The sequence below is a fragment of the Protopterus annectens genome, chromosome 1.part0 (genome assembly GCF_019279795.1).
Source record: "Protopterus annectens isolate FY-2018-M chromosome 1.part0, PAN1.0, whole genome shotgun sequence".
Taxonomy (NCBI): Eukaryota; Metazoa; Chordata; order Ceratodontiformes; family Protopteridae; genus Protopterus; species Protopterus annectens.
Genome location: NC_056725.1, coordinates 1466781589 through 1466802020, shown reverse-complemented (window position 1 = coordinate 1466802020; position 20432 = coordinate 1466781589).

Sequence of the window (20432 nt, the reverse complement as noted above, 5' to 3'; positions counted from 1 at the left end):
TTGGCATACATACTTCATCATTACTTAGCCATAATGATATACAACCACATAGGGCCTTGGCGCACATACTTCATCATTACTTAAGTCAAATAATATAGATCCTCATATAGTCATGAAATACATACTTCATAAGTACTTAGCCCTAATGATATACAACCACATAGAGCATTGGCACTCATACTTCATCGTGAAGTAGCCCTAATGATATACAACCAGAAATAGTCTTGACACACATACTACATTATTACTTAACCCTAATTATATACAATCACACAGTCCTGGCACACATACTTCATCATTCCATAGCACTAATGATATGCAACCACACAGCCTTGGCACACATACTTCATTCCTTAGCTCTAATAATATATGACCACATAGAGCCTTGGCACACATACTTCATCAATACATAGTACTAATGGTATATAACCACATAGAGGCTTGCTACACATATTTCATCATTAGTTAGAAGTAATTATATACAGCCACATAGAGCCTTGGCACACACACCATCATTACTTTACCCTAATGATATACAACCCCACAGCCTTGGCACACATACTTCATCATTACTTATCCCTTAACAATATACTACCACATAGAGCCTTGATACCATCATTACTTAGCAGTAATGATATACAACCATGTGGAGCCTTTGGCACATATACTCTATTACTTTGCCTTAATGATATACAACCAAGCAGCCTTGGCACACATACTTCATCATTACAGAGCCCTAATTATATACAACCACAAAGAGCCTTAGCACACTACTTCATCATTACTTAGCCCTAATGATATACAACCACATATCACATTGTCACATATGCTTCATCAATACATAGCCCTAATGATAAAGAGCCACATAGAGCCTTGGTACACATACTTCTCATTACTTAGCACTACCGCTATACAACCACATATATTCTTGACAATCAAACTTCATCGTTATTTAGCCCTAATGATATACAAACACACAGGTGTGGCACTCATTCTTCATCATTACTTAGCCCTTAATGATATACAACCGCATAGAGCCTTGACACACATATTTCATCATTACTTATCCGTAATGATATACAACCACATGGAACCTTGGCACATATACTTCATTACTTAGCTCTAATGATATACAACCACACAGCCTTGGTATACATACTTCATCACTACTTAGCCCTAATGATATATAACCACATAGGGCCATGGCACACATACTTTATTATTCCTTAACGCTAATGATATATAACCACATATAGTCTTGACACACATATTTCACCATTACTTAGCCATAATGATATACAACCACACAGCCTTGGCATACATACTTCATCATAACTTAGCCATAATAATATACAACCATATATAATCTTGACACAAATATTACATCATTACTTAACTCTAATTATATACAATCACACAGTCTTGGCACACATACTTCATCATTCCATAGCCCTAATGATATACAACCACTCAGCCTTGGCACACATACTTTGTCATTACTTAGGGCTAATGACATACAACCACATAAAGTCTTGACACACATACTTCATCATTACTTAGCCCTAATGATATACAACCAAACAGTCTTGGCACATATACTTCATCATTACTTACCCCTAATGATATACAATCACACAGCTTTGACACACATACATCATCATTCCTTAGCCCTAATAATGTACAACCACATAGAGCCTTGGCACACATACTTCATCAATACTTAGTACTAATGATATGCAACCACATAGAGCCTTGATACACAAATTTCTTCATTAGTTAGTATTAATAATATACAGCCACATAGAGCCTTGGCACACATAGCTCATCATTACTTAAGCCTAATGATATACAACCACTTAGGGTCTTAGCACACATGCTTCCTCATTACATAGCCCTAATGATATACAACCACATAGCCTTGGCACACATACTTCATCATTACTTAGGCCTAATGATATACAACCACTTAAGGTCTTGGCACACATGCTTTCTCATGACATAGCCCTAATGATATACAACCACATAACCTTGGCACATGTACTTCATCATTACTTGGCCCTAATGGTATACAACCACATAGAGTCTTGGTACACATACTTTCTCATTACATAGCCTTAATGATATACAACCACATAACCTTGGCACATGTACTTCATCATTACTTAGAGCTAATGATATACAACCACATATAGTCTGTATTGTTTTTCAGATCTCTGCTGAAGGTGTTTTTCCCCCCTCCCCCTAGTTCTCTGTGTCTTAAGTTGGTATAACTGGTTTTACATCCTGTGTGTTAGCTGACTATTTTAAGGATCACTTGCATACAATTAAACCTTCTTAGTAACAGCCTGCATATCATTGCTGGAGCCTTCCTGTGTCCTGACAGAGTGCTCTTCAAACTATCTGGAGATATACAGAGCTGAGTATATTTTTCTGGCACTTCAGAGTTGTGTACTGGTAATTGTTGTTTGACTAATTTTATATCATTGCTGGCTGACTTCTGAGTTGTGCACTGTTATTTTTGCTTCACTGCATAGTTTTTCAGATCTCTGCTGAAAGTGTTGGTTTTCCCATACCCACCCTAGTCCTGTCTTGTTTAAATTTGGAGGCTTTTGCAGTTGCCCGCCCCCACTGTAGATTTGATCTGGGAGAATCCCCCCAGTCCCATCTCTTTACCTCATTCTACCTAGTAGTTTCCTTCTGCACTTGTTTTTAGTTATTTTTAATTTAATTGCATTTTTTAAACTGTTTGGTCTAACATTGCTACATACTCAAGTGTGCTAGCTTGCACTGCATTTGAATTGTTTTTAATGCTGTTTTGGCTACTTTTCTGTATATAAATATATATATATATATATATATATATATATATATATATATATATATATATATATATATATATATATATATATATATATATATATATATACCTTTCCTGTAACTAGTGTAGTCCATATTCAGAATTGCTGTATCCAGGACTGTATGTAAGCTTCTGAGCCCACCCCCCAAGCTTTCTGTGTTGGAGGGAAGCCTTCTAGCTTAATTTAATTGCATTTTTTAAACTGTTTGGTCTAACATTGCTACATACTCAAGTGTGCTAGCTTGCACTGCATTTGAATTGTTTTTACTGCTGTTTTGGCTACTTTTCTGTATATATATATATATATATATATATATATATATATATATATATATTCCTGTAACTAGTCTAGTCCATATTCAGATTTGCTGTATCCAGTATTGTATGTAAGCTTCTGAGCCCCCCCCCAAGCTTTCTGTGTTGGAGGGAAGCCTTCTAGCTTATCAGTGGGAGTGGTAAGCACTAGGTAACCTATCTACCACATAAGGAGTGGTTCTGGCCCAGAAATCATAGTTATTTGCCGTTTGGGCAGTTTTTCCATCTCTCTCAACTTTCTGATTTAAAAGCCCGCATTTGCACTTGTCTCCCCCCTTTCCTGTAACTAGTTTAGTCCAGATACAGATTCTTAGTTTTAGCACTTGAATTTGCTTATTCGTGATCAGCACTTGTTCAGAACTTGTAAGCACTAAATAACCTACTAATTACTACAGGACTCAAGAGAGGAAAACAGTTTTGGTACTTACTTTCCTCACTTGCTTAGAGAAAAACATATCTTGTACTCACTTTCCTCAGTTATCTAGAAGAAAATAGTTTTTTATTCAGGCATGTCCAAGGGTCAACTCCCAGTGTTCTATCCTGTCTATCTGATGAATCTGGGCATCTTGGCACAATGTAGAAATTGCCTCATGTACACGGACAACCCTCTCCTCCTACCACCCAACAGTACAACCTGTGAGAGATGCACTTCTCTAGCCAAACTGGAGTTAAAGCTCTCTCCAATCAAGACTGAACATGACAGTCAAGAGAAGAAGGTAAACACTTGCACCACACCACACTCATCACATAGTCTCACTAAATCTACACCACCAAAATCCACACATAGTAACACAAAAACATTTGCGGAGGCTCTCAATAATAATCTGTCTAAGCAACAGAGACCTCCAAAGCAGAAAAACAAGCAACCTCCATCCCCCAACACAACCCAAATGACACATAGCCCGCAGACTCAGTGTGCCACTCAACCACAGTCAATAAGGCAAAACAACATACCGAACACACTAGTCATAGATAACTCTATAGTCAGGAACACTGATGTCCCACTCACCAGGCTAAACAAGGAGAAGGTTACTGTCAGCTGCCTGTCGGGTGCCAAGATCTGCCACATAACCCATGCACTCAGGTCTCTCCACAACAAGTACAAATATGACTCTGTCATTGTCCATGTTGGTGTGAACGACCTGAGACGTACCTCCCTGGACTACATGAAAAGAGACATGGAAGAGCTCTCTGATCTTGTAGCCCAGGCAGGTATGTCCCTAGCCCTGAGTAGCATTCTGCCATCACCCAGAATGATGCCGCAGTACAAGGACAAAATGATTGACCAGCAATTAGTTAAGCTTCTGGTGCCATTCTAAAGGGATCCAGTATCTGTCTGTCTGGGATAACATAGTTGACAGACCACGATGCTTTGCCAGAGATGGCCTGCACCTGCCATCCCTGGGATTCTGGATACTGGCTAAGGTTCTTGCCATTCCTGTAGTGCCTTTTTTAGGCAAGGTTCTAATGACAAATTCACCACTGTAACAGGAACAGGCAAGCAAAAACTGAGGGTGATGCTACTCAATGCTAGAAGTCTAAATCTCAAAATGCACTCACTCGATGCAGTCCTTAAAATGGAGAACATTGATCTCTGTGCAGTGACTGATTCAAGACTCCAGAGAGCACCCCTGCATGTCTCAAAAAACTCCAGCTTACTCCGTTGCATACCGCCTACTCAGAGGTGATCTCTGCCTAACATACAAAGCTATGTCAAACCCAAAACTGTTGGACATGCTCCACTTAAAGAAACCCCAATCCCTGTGAGCTACACTCTCTAGGGCCTAAACCTTGTCACCACAATAAACAGAACATGCTGGAGGGATAGATTCCTGTCCCAGAGACTTCCCATACTCTGGAATAAACTACTTATCTTTACCGAACAAAGCTCCTCATTAGCACTCCTCAAGAAAAATCTTGATGACTGGATGGGAAATAGGAAATTCACCCCAGGGATCACCTCTGTGGCTCTGCTTGACAGAGGCACAGGAAAATAATTTTCTTGAGTGGCAAAAGCCAGGGTACTTTTTTGGCTGGGATTGTATAGGCCCCAGGGCCAATAGCCTAGTACCTACCTATGAACCTATGAACTTAGCCCTAATGATATATAACCACATAGAGCCTTGGCACACATACTTCTTCATTACTTTGCTTTAATGATATACAACTGCATAGTGCCTTGGCACACATACTTCATCATTGCTTAGGCCTAATGTAATACAATAGCATAATCCCTTGGCACACATACTTCATCATTACTTAGCCCTAATGATATACAACCACAGAGAGCATGGGCACACATACTTTATCATTACTTAGCCCTAATGATATACAACTACATAGAGTACTGGAAAACATACTTCACCATTACACGTCCTAATGATATACAACCACACAGCATTGGCATTCATACTTCATCACTACTTAGCGCTAATGGTAAAAACTGCAAAGGCACTGGCACAGATGTTTCATCATTACTTTGCCCTAATGACATACAAGCACAAAGACCTGGCATACAGACTTCATCATTACTTAGCCCTAATGATTTACAACCACTTAAGGCCTTGGCAGACATACTTCATCATTACTTAAATCAAATACCAATAAACCCCATATAGTCTTGAAGTACATACTTCATCATTACTTAGTCCTAATCATATACAACCACATAGAGCCTTGGCACACATGCTTTATCATTACAGAGCCCTAATGCTATACAACCACACAGATTTGGCACACATACTTCACAATTACTTAGCCCTAATGCTATACAACCAAACAGGCTCAGCACACATACTTCATCATTCATTAGCTCTAGTGATATACAACGACACAGAGCCTTGGCACGCATACTTCTCATTACTTAGCTTTAATGATATATAGACACATAGAGCCCTGACACACACACATTTCATTATTACTTATCCCTAATGATATACAACCGCACAGAGCCTAGGCATACATACTTCGACCTTATGTAGCCTAATGATATACAACCATGTTTGGCCTTTGCCCACATACTTCATCATTACTTAGCCCTAATGATATACAGCCACATACAGCCTTGGCACCTGTACTTCACCATTACTTTGCCCTTATGATATACAACCACATAGCCTTAGCATACACACTTCATCATTACATAGCCCTAATGATATACAACCACACAGCCTCGGCACACATACATCATTATGACGTATCCCTAATGATATACAACCACATAGAGCCTTGGCATACATACTTCATTCTTACTTAGCCTAATGATATACAACCATGTTTGGCCTTTGCCCACATACTTCATCATTACTTAGCCCGTATGATAAACAATCACATATCGTCTTGACATATATGCTTCATCAATACTTAGCCCTAATAATATACAACCACATAGAGCCTTGGCACACATACTTCTCATTATTTAGCCCTAATGATATACCACCGCATAGAGCCCTGGCACACATACTTTATCATTACTTAGACCTAATGATATACAACCACGTAGAGCCTTGGCAAACATACTTCATCCTTACATATCCCTAATGATATACAACCATATTGGGCCTTTGCACACATACTTCATCATTACTTAGCACAAATGATACACAACAACATAGGGCCTTGGCACACATGTTTCATCATTAATTAGCCGTAAAGATATATAACAACATAGGGCCTTGGCATACATACTTCATCATTACTCAGACCTAATGATATATAGCCACATAAAGCCTTGGCACACATACATCACCATTACTTTGCCCTAATGATACACAACCACATAAAGCCTTGGCACACATGCTTCATCATTACATAGTCCTAATGATATACAACCACACAGCATTGGCACACAAACCTCACCATTACTTAGCCCTAATGATATACAATCACACAGGCTTGACACACATATTTTATCATTAATTAGCCCTAATGATATACAACCACATAGAGCCTTGGCACACATACTTGTCATTACTTAGCCCTAATGATATACAACCACATAGAGCCTTGGCATATATACTTCATCCTTACTTAGCCTAATGATATACAACCACGTTTGGCCTTTGCCCATATACTTTATCATTACTTAGCCCTAATGATATACAGGAACATACAGCCTTGGCACACATACTTCACCATTACTTAGCCCTTATGATATACAGCTACACAGCCTTGGCAAACATACTTCATCATTACTTAGCTCTAATGATATACAACAACACCAATTTTGGTGCACATATTTCATCATTACTTAGACCTAATGATATATTACCACATAGGACCTTGGCACACATGCTTCGTCATTAATTAGCCCTAATGCTATACAACCACACAGCCTTGGCACACATACTTCATCATTACATAGCCCTAATGACATGCAACCATATAGCCTTGGCATACATACTTCATCATTACTTAGCTCTATTGATATACAACCACATATATTCCTGACACACATACTTCATTATTACTTAGCCCTAATGATATACAGCCATATAGAGCCTTGCCACACACACTTCACCATTACTAAGCCCTAATGCTATAAACCTGGATAGAGCCTTGGTACACACAATTCATCATTACTTAGCCCTAATGATATACAGCCACATAGAGCCTTGGCACACATACTTCATCCTTGGCACACATACTTCATCCTTACTTCATCCATTAACAAATTGTATAACAAAAGAAGGAAGCTACTGCACGACAGAGCAAAATCCCATAAAGGGAAGACATCTCTGATCAACATTAGCAGAAAACTACGTTCTCTCATAAAAACATCCAAGGCCAACTTTGAGAGAAAAATCGCTAAGGACACTAAAGATAACCACAAAGCTTTCTTCAGCTATGTTAGAAACCTGGGTGGAAACCCTCAGATATGCTCAGAGTTAGTTCACAACAATAAAAAATACACTGAACCCACAGATATTGCCAACATTCTGGCTGACAGGTTCAGTGCAAATTTCTCCCCTCCCTCACCCCCAAAAGAAGAAATACTTATCCCAGCTGAATGTAATCTCCCTGTCATCTCAGATGTCCAAGTGAGAACCACCCTCAACAAAGCTAAAAACACAGCATCAATGGGACCTGACAGTATCCCGGGTTGCATGCTACATGAACTCCAAGAGGAGCTAAACCTGCACATAAAAATGCTATTTAACCTTAGCCTTACTACAGGATATGTACCTGAACACTGGCGTACAGCAACAGTGGTCCCACTCCACAAAGGGGGTACCGCTACAGACCCTGGGAACTACCCATAAGCTTAACCAGCCTGGTCTGCAAAGCTATGGAAAGAATCATTATGGAACTCATAAACAGAGACATAGGGGACCTACAGACACTTGACCCCACCCAGTTTGGCTTTGTAAAGGGCAGATCCTGCCTTTTGAACCTGGTTGACTTTTTTGAAACAGTCACTAGAGCCATTGATGAGGGCAAAGCAGTCCATACAGCCAACCTGTACTTGGCTAAGGCCTTCAACACAATACCCCACTCAGGCATCATAGATAAGCTCACCAGCTTAAACGTAAACCCTTATGTCACTAGATGGGTTGCAAACTGGTTGAAGGACAGAACCCATGAAGTTAAAATCACTGGAGCAATGTCAGACTCAAAGCCAGTCACAAGTGGTGTCCCACAGGGATCTGTCCTGGGACCCCTCTTGTTCGGCATTTATTTCTCAGATGTTAAAGCAAACATGGGAGGGTTGTGGCTGACAAAGTTCGCAGATGACTGCAAACTAGGCGCCATAGTCAATACACCAGCAGACACATACATCCTACAAAAAGACCTCACAGAAATGGACAACTGGTGCCGGAGTCACAGCCTTAAACTAAATGCCAAAAAATGTATAGACATCCCCTTTGGGAAAAACAAAGTACCCACAAATTATCACATAGACAGCAACCCACTGAGTACGGAAAAAGTAATCAGAGACCTAGGGACCCAAGTCGACAGCGACCTCTCATTTGACACCCATGTTGCCAAAGTGGTTAGAAAAACATTCTACCTTGCACACCTCATCATGAAGGGATTCACATCCAGATCCAAGGATGTCATTGTACCCCTATACTCCTCCCTCATCAGACCCATGATTGAGTACAATGACCCATTTGGTATGTACCTCACCCGGCATTTGCAACAGCTGGACAGACCACAAAAGTACCTCACCAGGAGGATCAAGGGTCTCCAACATATGTCTTATTCTGCCAGACTAAAGAAACTCCAGCTCTATTCAGTAGCATACCGCCTGCTCAGAGGTGATCTCTGCATGACGTACAAGGCCATGTCCAATCAGGATCTGATGGAAATGCTCCACCTCAAAAAATCCAAATCCATCAGGACCACGAGAGCTAAAGACTTAAACCTCGGCACAAGTATGAATAGGACATGCTGGAGGGATAGATTCATAACCCAGAGGCTACCCATGCTTTGGAACAAGATCCCAGTTCATGTTAGGCAGAGCCCCTCACTGACTCTCTTCAAGAGAAATCTTGATGAGTGGATGGGAGATCGTAAGTTTACCCCAGGGGTCACATCTGTGTCACTGCTAGACAGGGGCACAGTAAACTAATTCTATTATATAAGGGGGGCTTCATTGTGTCACTACTAGACAGAGGCACAGTATTCTAAATCTATTCTGTGCATTTTTGTGCATTTTTGCACCATTTCATGGGGTGGCGAAAGCCACATCACTATGGCTAGGCTTACAAATGCTCCAGGGCAGATAGCCTAGTACTAAACTATGAAACTATGAAACTATGAAACTTTGCCTTAGTGATATACAACCACATAGAGCCTTGGCACTCAGACGTCATTATTACTTAGCCTTAATGAAATATAACAGCATAGTGCCTTGGCACAAATACTTCAAAATTACTTCGACCTAATGATATACAACCACATAGAGCCCTGGCACACAAACTTCATCCTTACTTATCCTAATGATATACAACCATGTTGGGCTTTGGCCCACATACTTTATTATTACTTAGCCCTAATGATATACAGCCACATAGAGCCTTGGCACACTTACTACATCTTTACTTATCCCTTATGATATAATAGCAAATAGAGCCTTGGCACACATACATCATTGTTACTAAATCCTAATGATATACAAGCACATGGATCATTGGCACACATACTTCATTATTACTAAGCCCTAATGATATATAACCACATATAGCCTTGACACACATGCTTAATCATTACTTAGCCCTAATGATAATCAACCACACAGTCTTGGCACACATACTTCAGCATTACTAAGCACTAATGACATACAACTCCATAGAGTCATGGCACACATATTTCATCACTACTTTGCCCTAATAATATACAACAATACAGACTTGGCATACATACGTCATCATTACTTAGCCGTAATGATATACAACCACATAGGGCCATGGCACACATACTTCATCATTACTAAACTCAAATAATATAAATCCTCATATAGTCTTGAAATACATACTTCATAATTACTTAGCCCTAACGATATACAACAACATAGAGCATTGGCACACATACTTCATCGTGACTTAGCCTTTATAATATTCCACCACAAAGGCAAGGCATACATACTTCATCATTACTTCGCCCTAATGATATAAAACCACAAGGGGGCTTGGCACACATACTTTATCATTACTCAGTGCTAATGATATACAACCACATATAGCCTTGATACACGTACTTCATCATTACTTAGCCTTAATGATATACAATCACACAGCCTTGGCACACATACTTCATGATTATTTAGTCCTAAGAATGAACAACCACATATAGTCTTTGAACACATCCTTCAACATTACTTAGTCCTAATGATATACAATCAGCCTTGGCACTCATACTTCATCATTCCTTAGCCCTAATAATATACAACCACATAGTGCTTTGGCACACATACTTCATCAATACTTAGTACTAATGATATACAACCACTTAGGGTCTTGGCACATATTCTTCCTCATTACATAGCCCTAATGGTGTACAACCACATAGCCTTGGCACGCATACATCATCATTTCTTAGGCCTAATGATATGCAACAACCTAGGGTCTTAGCACACATGCCTCCTCATTACATAGCCCGAATGATATACAACCACATAACCTTGGCACACATGCTTCATCATTACTTAGCCCTAATGATATACAACCACATAGAGCATTGGTGCACATACTTCATCAATACTTAGCACAAATGATTTACAACCACATATAGTCTTGACACACAAACTTCATCATTATTTAGCCCTAATGATAGACAAACACACAGCCTTGGCACACATGCTTCATCATTACTTAGCACTAATGATATATAACCACATAGAGCCTTTGTACACATACTTTATCATTACTTAGCCCTTAATGATATACGACCACATAGAGCCTTGACACACATACTTCATCATTACTTAGCCCTAATGATATACAGCCTTGGCACAAATACTTCATCATTACTCAGCCCTCATGATATACAGTCACGCAGTCTTGGGACACATACTTCATCATTACTTAGCCTTAATAATATACAGCCACATAGAGCCTTGGCATACACACTTCATTATTACTTACCTCTAATGATATACAACCACATATAGTGTTGGCACACATGCTTCATCAGTACTTAGCCCTAATGCTATACAACCACACAGTCTTGGCACAAATACTTCATTATTACTTAATCCTAATGACATGAAACCACAAAGCCTTGGCATACATACTTCATTATTACTTAGCAGTATTGATATACAACTACATATATTCTTGACACACTTACTTCATCATTACTTAGGTCTAATGATATACAACCACATAGAGCCTTGGCACACATACTTCATCATTACTTAGCCCTAATGATATACAGCCACATAGAGCCTTGGCACATATACTTCATCATTACTAAGCCCTAATGATATAAAACTGCATAGAGCCTTGGCACACATACTTTTTCATTACTTTGCCTTATTGATATACATCCACATAGAACCTTGGCACACATACTTCATCATTGCTTAGCCTTAATGATACACAACCGCATAGTGCCTTGGCACACATACTTCATCATTACTTAGCCCTAATGATATACAACTATGTAGAGCCTTGGCACACATACTTTATCATTACTTAGCCCTAATAATATACAACCGCATAGAGCACTGGAAAACAAACTTCACCATTACACATCTTAATGATATACAACCACACAACATTGGCATACATACTTCATCACTACTTAGCCTTAATGATAAAAACTGCATAGGCATTGGCACACATGCTTTGTCATTTCTTAGCGTTAATGATACACAACCACACAGACCTGGCATACATACTTCATCATTACTTAGCCCTAATGATATACAGCCACATAGGGGCTTGGTACACATACTTCATCATTAATTAGCTCAAATAATATAGAACCTCAAATAGTCTTGAAGTACATACTTCATCATTACTTAGTCCTAATCATATACAACCACATAGAGCCTTGGCACACATGCTTTATCATTACAGAGCCCTAATGCTATACAACCACACAGATTTGGCACACATACTTCACCATTACTTAGCCCTAATTCTATACAACCAAACAGGCTCAGCACACATACTTCATCATTCATTAGCTCTAGTGATATACAACGACACACAGCCTTGGCACGCATACTTTTCATTACTTAGCTTTAATGATATATAGACACATAGAGCCCTGACACACACACATTTCATTATTACTTATCCCTAATGATATACAACCGCACAGAGCCTAGGCATACATATTTCGACCTTATGTAGCCTAATGATATACAACCATGTTTGGCCTTTGCCCACATACTTCATCATTACTTAGCCCTAATGATATACAGCCACATACAGCCTTGGCACCTGTACTTCACCATTACTTTGCCCTTATGATATACAATCACATAGCCTTAGCATACACACTTCATCATTACATAGCCCTAATGATATACAACCACACAGCCTTGGCACACATACATCATTATGACGTATCCCTAATGATATACAACCACATAGAGCCTTGGCATACATACTTCATTCTTACTTAGCCTAATGATATACAACCATGTTTGGCCTTTGCCCACATACTTCATCATTACTTAGCCCTAATGATAAACAACCACATATTGTCTTGACATATATGCTTCATCAATACTTAGCCTTAATGATATACAACCACATAGAGCCTTGGCACACATACGTCTCATTATTTAGCCCTAATGATATACAACTGCATAGAGCCCTGGCAAACATACTTTATCATTACTTAGACCTAATGATATACAACCACGTAGAGCCTTGGCAAACATACTTCATCCTTACTTATCCCTAATGATATACAACCATATTGGGCCTTTGCACAAATACTTCATCATTACTTAGCACAAATGATACACAACGACATAGGGCCTTGGCGCACATGTTTAATCATTAATTAGCCATAAAGATATACAACCACATAGAGCCTTGTCACACATACTTCATCATTACTTAGCTCTAGTAATATATAACAACACAATTTTGCTGCACATACTTCATCATTACTTAGCCCTAATGATATATAACAACATAGGGCCTTGGCATACATACTTCATCATTACTCAGACCTTATGATATACAGCCACATAAAGCCTTGGCACACATACGTCACCATTACTTAGCCCTAATGATACACAACCACATAAAGCCTTGGCACACATGCTTCATCATTACATAGTCCTAATGATATACAACCACACAGCCTTGGCACACAAACCTCACCATTACTTAGCCCTAATGATATACAACCACACAGGCTTGACACACATATTTTATCATTAATTAGCCCTAATGACATACAACTCCATAGAGTCTTGGCACACATATTTCATCACTACTTTGCCCTAATAATATACAACAATACAGACTTGGCATACACACTTCATCATTACTTAGCCGTAATGATATACAACCACATAGGGCCTTGGCACACATACTTCATCATTACTAAACTCAAATAATATAAATCCTCATATAGTCTTGAAATACATACTTCATAATTACATAGCCCTAATGATATACAACAACATAGAGCATTGGCACACATACTTCATCGTGACTTAGCCTTTATAATATACCACCACATAGGCAAGGCATACATACTTCATCATTACTTCGCCCTAATGATATAAAACCACAAGGGAGCTTGGCACACATACTTTATCATTACTTAGTGCTAATGATATACAACCACATATAGTCTTGATACACGTACTTCATCATTACTTAGCCTTAATGATATACAATCACACAGCCTTGGCACACATACTTCATCATATTTTAGCCCTACTGATATACAACCATATATAGTCTTAACACACATACTTCATCATTACTTAACCCTAATTATATAGAATCACACAGTAGTGGCACATATACTTCATCATTCCATAGCTTTAAAGATATACAACCACACAGCTTTGGCACACATACTTTGTCATTACTGAGCGCTAATGATATACGACCACATGTAGTCTTGACAAACATACTTCATGATTAGTTAGCCCTAATGATATGTACCCACACAGTCTTGGCAAATGTACTTCATGATTATTTAGCCCTAAGGATGTACAACCACATATAGTCTTTGAACACATCCTTCATCATTACATAGTCCTAATGATATACAATCAGCCTTGGCACTCATACTTCAGCATTCCTTAGCCCTAATAATATACAACCACATAGTGCTTTGGCACACATACTTCATCAATACTTAGTACTAATGATATACAACCACTTAGGGTCTTGGCACATATTCTTCCTCATTACATAGCCCTAATGGTATACAACCACATAGCCTTGGCACACATACATCATCATTTCTTAGGCCTAATGATATGCAACGACTTAGGGTCTTAGCACACATGCTTCCTCATTACATAGCCCGAATGATATACAACCACATAACCTTGGCACACATGCTTCATCATTACTTAGCCCTAATGATATACAACCACATAGAGCCTTGGTGCACATACTTCATCAATACTTAGCACAAATGATATACAACCACATATAGTCTTGACACACAAAGTTCATCATTATTTAGCCCTAATGATAGACAAACACACAGCCTTGGCACACATGCTTCATCATTACTTAGCCCTAATGATATATAACCACATAGATCCTTTGTACACATACTTCATCATTACTTAGCCCTTAATGATATACGACCACATAGAGCCTTGACACACATACTTCATCATTACTTAGCCCTAATGATATACAGCCTTGGCACAAATACTTCATCATTACTCAGCCCTCATGATATACAGTCACGCAGTCTTGGGACACATACTTCATCATTACTTAGCCTTAATAATATACAGCCACATAGAGCCTTGGCATACACACTTCATTATTACTTACCTCTAATGATATACAACCACATAGAGTGTTGGCACACATGCTTCATCATTACTTAGCCCTACTGCTATACAACCACACAGTCTTGGCACACATACTTCATTATTACTTAATCCTAGTGACATGACACCACAAAGCCTTGGCATACATACTTCATCATTACTTAGCACTATTGATATACAACTACATATATTCTTGACACACTTACTTCATCATTACTTAGGTCTAATGATATACAACCACATAGAGCCTTGGCACACATACTTCATCATTACTTAGCCCTAATAATATACAGCCACATAGAGCCTTGGCACATATACTTCATCATTACTAAGCCCTAATTATATAAAACTGCATAGAGCCTTGGCACACATACTTTTCATTACTTTGCCTTATTAATATACAACCACATAGAGCCTTGGCACACATACTTCATCATTGCTTAGCCTTAATGATACACAACCGCATAGTGCCTTGGCACACATACTTCATCATTACTTAGCCCTAATGATATACAACTGTGTAGAGCCTTGGCACACATACTTTATCATTACTTAGCCCTAATAATATACAACCACATAGAGCACTGGAAAACAAACTTCACCATTACACATCTTAATGATATACAACCACACAACATTGGCATACATACTTCATCACTACTTAGCCTTAATGATAAAAACTGCATAGGCATTGGCACACATGCTTTGTCATTTCTTAGCCTTAATGATATACAACCACACAGACCTGGCATACATACTTCATCATTACTTAGCCCTAATGATATACAGCCACATAAGGCCTTGGCACACATACTTCATCATTACTTAGCCCTAATGATATACAGCCACATAGGGGCTTGGTACACATACTTCATCATTAATTAGCTCAAATAATATAGAACCTCATATAGTCTTGAAGTACATCCTTCATCATTACTTAGTCCTAATCATATACAACCACATAGAGCCTTGGCACACATGCTTTATCATTACAGAGCCCTAATGCTATACAACCACACAGATTTGGCACACATACTTCACCATTACTTAGCCCTAATTCTATACAACCAAACAGGCTCAGCACACATACTTCATCATTAATTAGCTCTAGTGATATACAATGACACACAGCCTTGGCACGCATACTTCTCATTACTTAGCTTTAATGATATATAGACACATAGAGCCCTGACACACACACATTTTATTATTACTTATCCCTAATGATATACAACCACACAAAGCCTAGGCATACATACTTCGACCTTATGTAGCCTAATGATATACAACCATGTTTGGCCTTTGCCCACATACTTCATCATTACTTAGCCCTAATGATATACAGCCACATACAGCCTTGGCACCTGTACTTCACCATTACTTTGCCCTTATGATATACAACCACATAGCCTTAGCATACACACTTCATCATTACATAGCCCTAATGATATACAACCACACAGCATTGGCACACATACATCATTATGACGTATCCCTAATGATATACAACCACATAGAGCCTTGGCATACATACTTCATTCTTACTTAGCCTAATGATATACAACCATGTTTGGCCTTTGCCCACAAACTTCATCATTACTTAGCCCTAATGATAAACAACCAAATATCGTCTTGACATATATGCTTCATCAATACTTAGCCCTAATGATATACAACCACATAGAGCCTTGGCACACATACGTCTCATTATTTAGTCCTAATGATATGCAACCGCATAATGCCATGGCAAACATACTTTATCATTACTTAGACCTAATGATATACAACCACGTAGAGCCTTGGCAAACATACTTCATCCTTACTTATCCCTAATGATATACAACCATATTGGGCCTTTGCACACATACTTCATCATTACTTAGCACAAATGATACACAACGACATAGGGCCTTGGCACACATGTTTCATCATTAATTAGCCGTAAAGATATACAACCACATAGAGCCTTGTCACACATACTTCATCATTACTTAGCTCTAGTAATATATAACAACACAATTTTGCCGCACATACTTCATCATTACATAGCCCTAATGATATGTAACAACATAGGGCCTTGGCATGCATACTTCATGATTACTCAGACCTAATGATATACAGCCACATAAAGCCTTGGCACACATACGTCACCATTACTTAGCCCTAATGATACACAACCACATAAAGCCTTGGCACACATGCTTCATCATTACATAGTCCTAATGATATACAACCACACAGCCTTGGCACACAAACCTCACCATTACTTAGCCCTAATGATATACAACCACACAGGCTTGACACACATATTTTATCATTAATTAGCCCTAATGACATACAACTCCATAGAGTCTTGGCACACATATTTCATCACTACTTTGCCCTAATAATATACAACAATACAGACTTGGCATACATACTTCATCATTACTTAGCCGTAATGATATACAACCACATAGGGCCTTGGCACACATACTTCATCATTACTAAACTCAAATAATATAAATCCTCATATAGTCTTGAAATACAAACTTCATAATTACTTAGCCCTAATGATATACAACAACATAGAGCATTGACACACATACTTCATCGTGACTTAGCCTTTATAAGATACCACCACATAGGCAAGGCATACATACTTTATCATTACTTCGCCCTACTGATATAAAACCACAAGGGGGCTTGGCACACATACTTCATCATTACTTAGTGCTAATGATATACAACCACATATAGTCTTGATACACGTACTTCATCATTACTTAGCCTTAATGATATACAATCACACAGCCTTGGCACACATACTTCATCATAACTTAGCCCTAATGATATACAACCATATATAGTCTTAACACACATACTTCATCATTACTTAACCCTAATTATATAGAATCACACAGTAGTGGCACATATACTTCATCATTCCATAGCTTTAATGATATACAACCACACAGCTTTGGCACACATACTTTGTCATTATTGAGCGCTAATGATATACGACCACATGTGTTCTTGACAAACATACTTCATGATTAGTTAGCACTAATGATATGTACCCACACAGTCTTTGCAAACATACTTCATGATTATTTAGCCCTAATGATGTACAACCACATATAGTCTTTGAACACATCCTTCATCATTACATAGTCCTAATGATATACAATCAGCCTTGGCACTCATACTTCATCATTCCTCAGCCCTAATAATATACAACCACATAGTGCTTTGGCACACATACTTCATCAATACTTAGTACTAATGATATACAACCACTTAGGGTCTTAGCACATATTCTTCCTTATTACATAGCCCTAATGATATACAACCACATAGCCTTGGCACACATACATCATCATTTCTTGGGCCTAATGATATGCAACGACTTAGGGTCTTAGCACACATGCTTCCTCATTACATAGCCCGAATGATATACAACCACATAACCTTGGCACACATGCTTCATCATTACTTAGCCCTTATGATATACAACCACATAGAGCATTGGTGCACATACTTCATCAATACTTAGCACAAATGATATACAACCACATATAGTCTTGACACACAAACTTCATCATTATTTAGCCCTAATGATAGACAAACACACAGCCTTGGCACACATGCTTCATCATTACTTAGCCCTAATGACATATAACTACATAGAGCCTTTGTACACATACTTCATCATTACTTAGCCCTTAATGTATACAACCACATAGAGCCTTGACACACATACTTCATCATTACTTAGCCCTAATTATATACAGCCTTGGCACAAATACTTCATCATTACTCAGCCCTCATGATATACAGTCACCCAGTCTTGGGACACATACTTCATCATTACTTAGCCTTAATAATATACAGCCACATAGAGCCTTGGCATACACACTTCATTAGTACTTAGCTCTAATGATATACAACCACATAGAGTGTTGGCACACATGTTTCATCATTACTTAGCCCTAATGCTATACAACCACACAGTCTTGGCACACATACTTCATTATTACTTAGCCCTAATGACATGACACCACAAAGCCTTGGCATACATACTTCATCATTACTTAGCACTATTGATATACAACTACATATATTCTTGACACACTTACTTCATCATTAGTTAGGTCTAATGATATACAACCACATAGAGCCTTGGCACATATACTTCATCATTACTAAGCCCTAATGTAATAAAACTGCATAGAGCCTTGGCACACATACTTCTTCATTACTTTGCCTTATTGATATACAACCACATAGAGCCTTGGCACACATACTTCATCATTGCTTAGCCTTAATGATACACAACCGCATAGTGCCTTGGCACACATACTTCATCATTACTTAGCCCTAATGATATACAACTATGTAGAGCCTTGACACACATACTTTATCATTACTTAGCCCTTATAATATACAACCGCATAGAGCACTGGAAAACAAACTTCACCATTACACATATTAATGATATACAACCACACAACATTGGCATACATACTTCATCACTACTTAGCCTTAATGATAAAAACTGCATAGGCATTGGCACACATGCTTTGTCATTACTTAGCCTTAATGATATACAACCACACAGACCTGGCATACATACTTCATCATTACTTAGCCCTAATGATATACAGCCACATAAGGCCTTGGCACACATACTTCATCATTACTTAGCCCTAATGATATACAGCCACATAGGGGCTTGGTACACATACTTCATCATTATGTAGCTCAAATAATATAGAACCTCATATAGTCTTGAATACATACTTCATCATTACTTAGCCCTAATCATATACAACC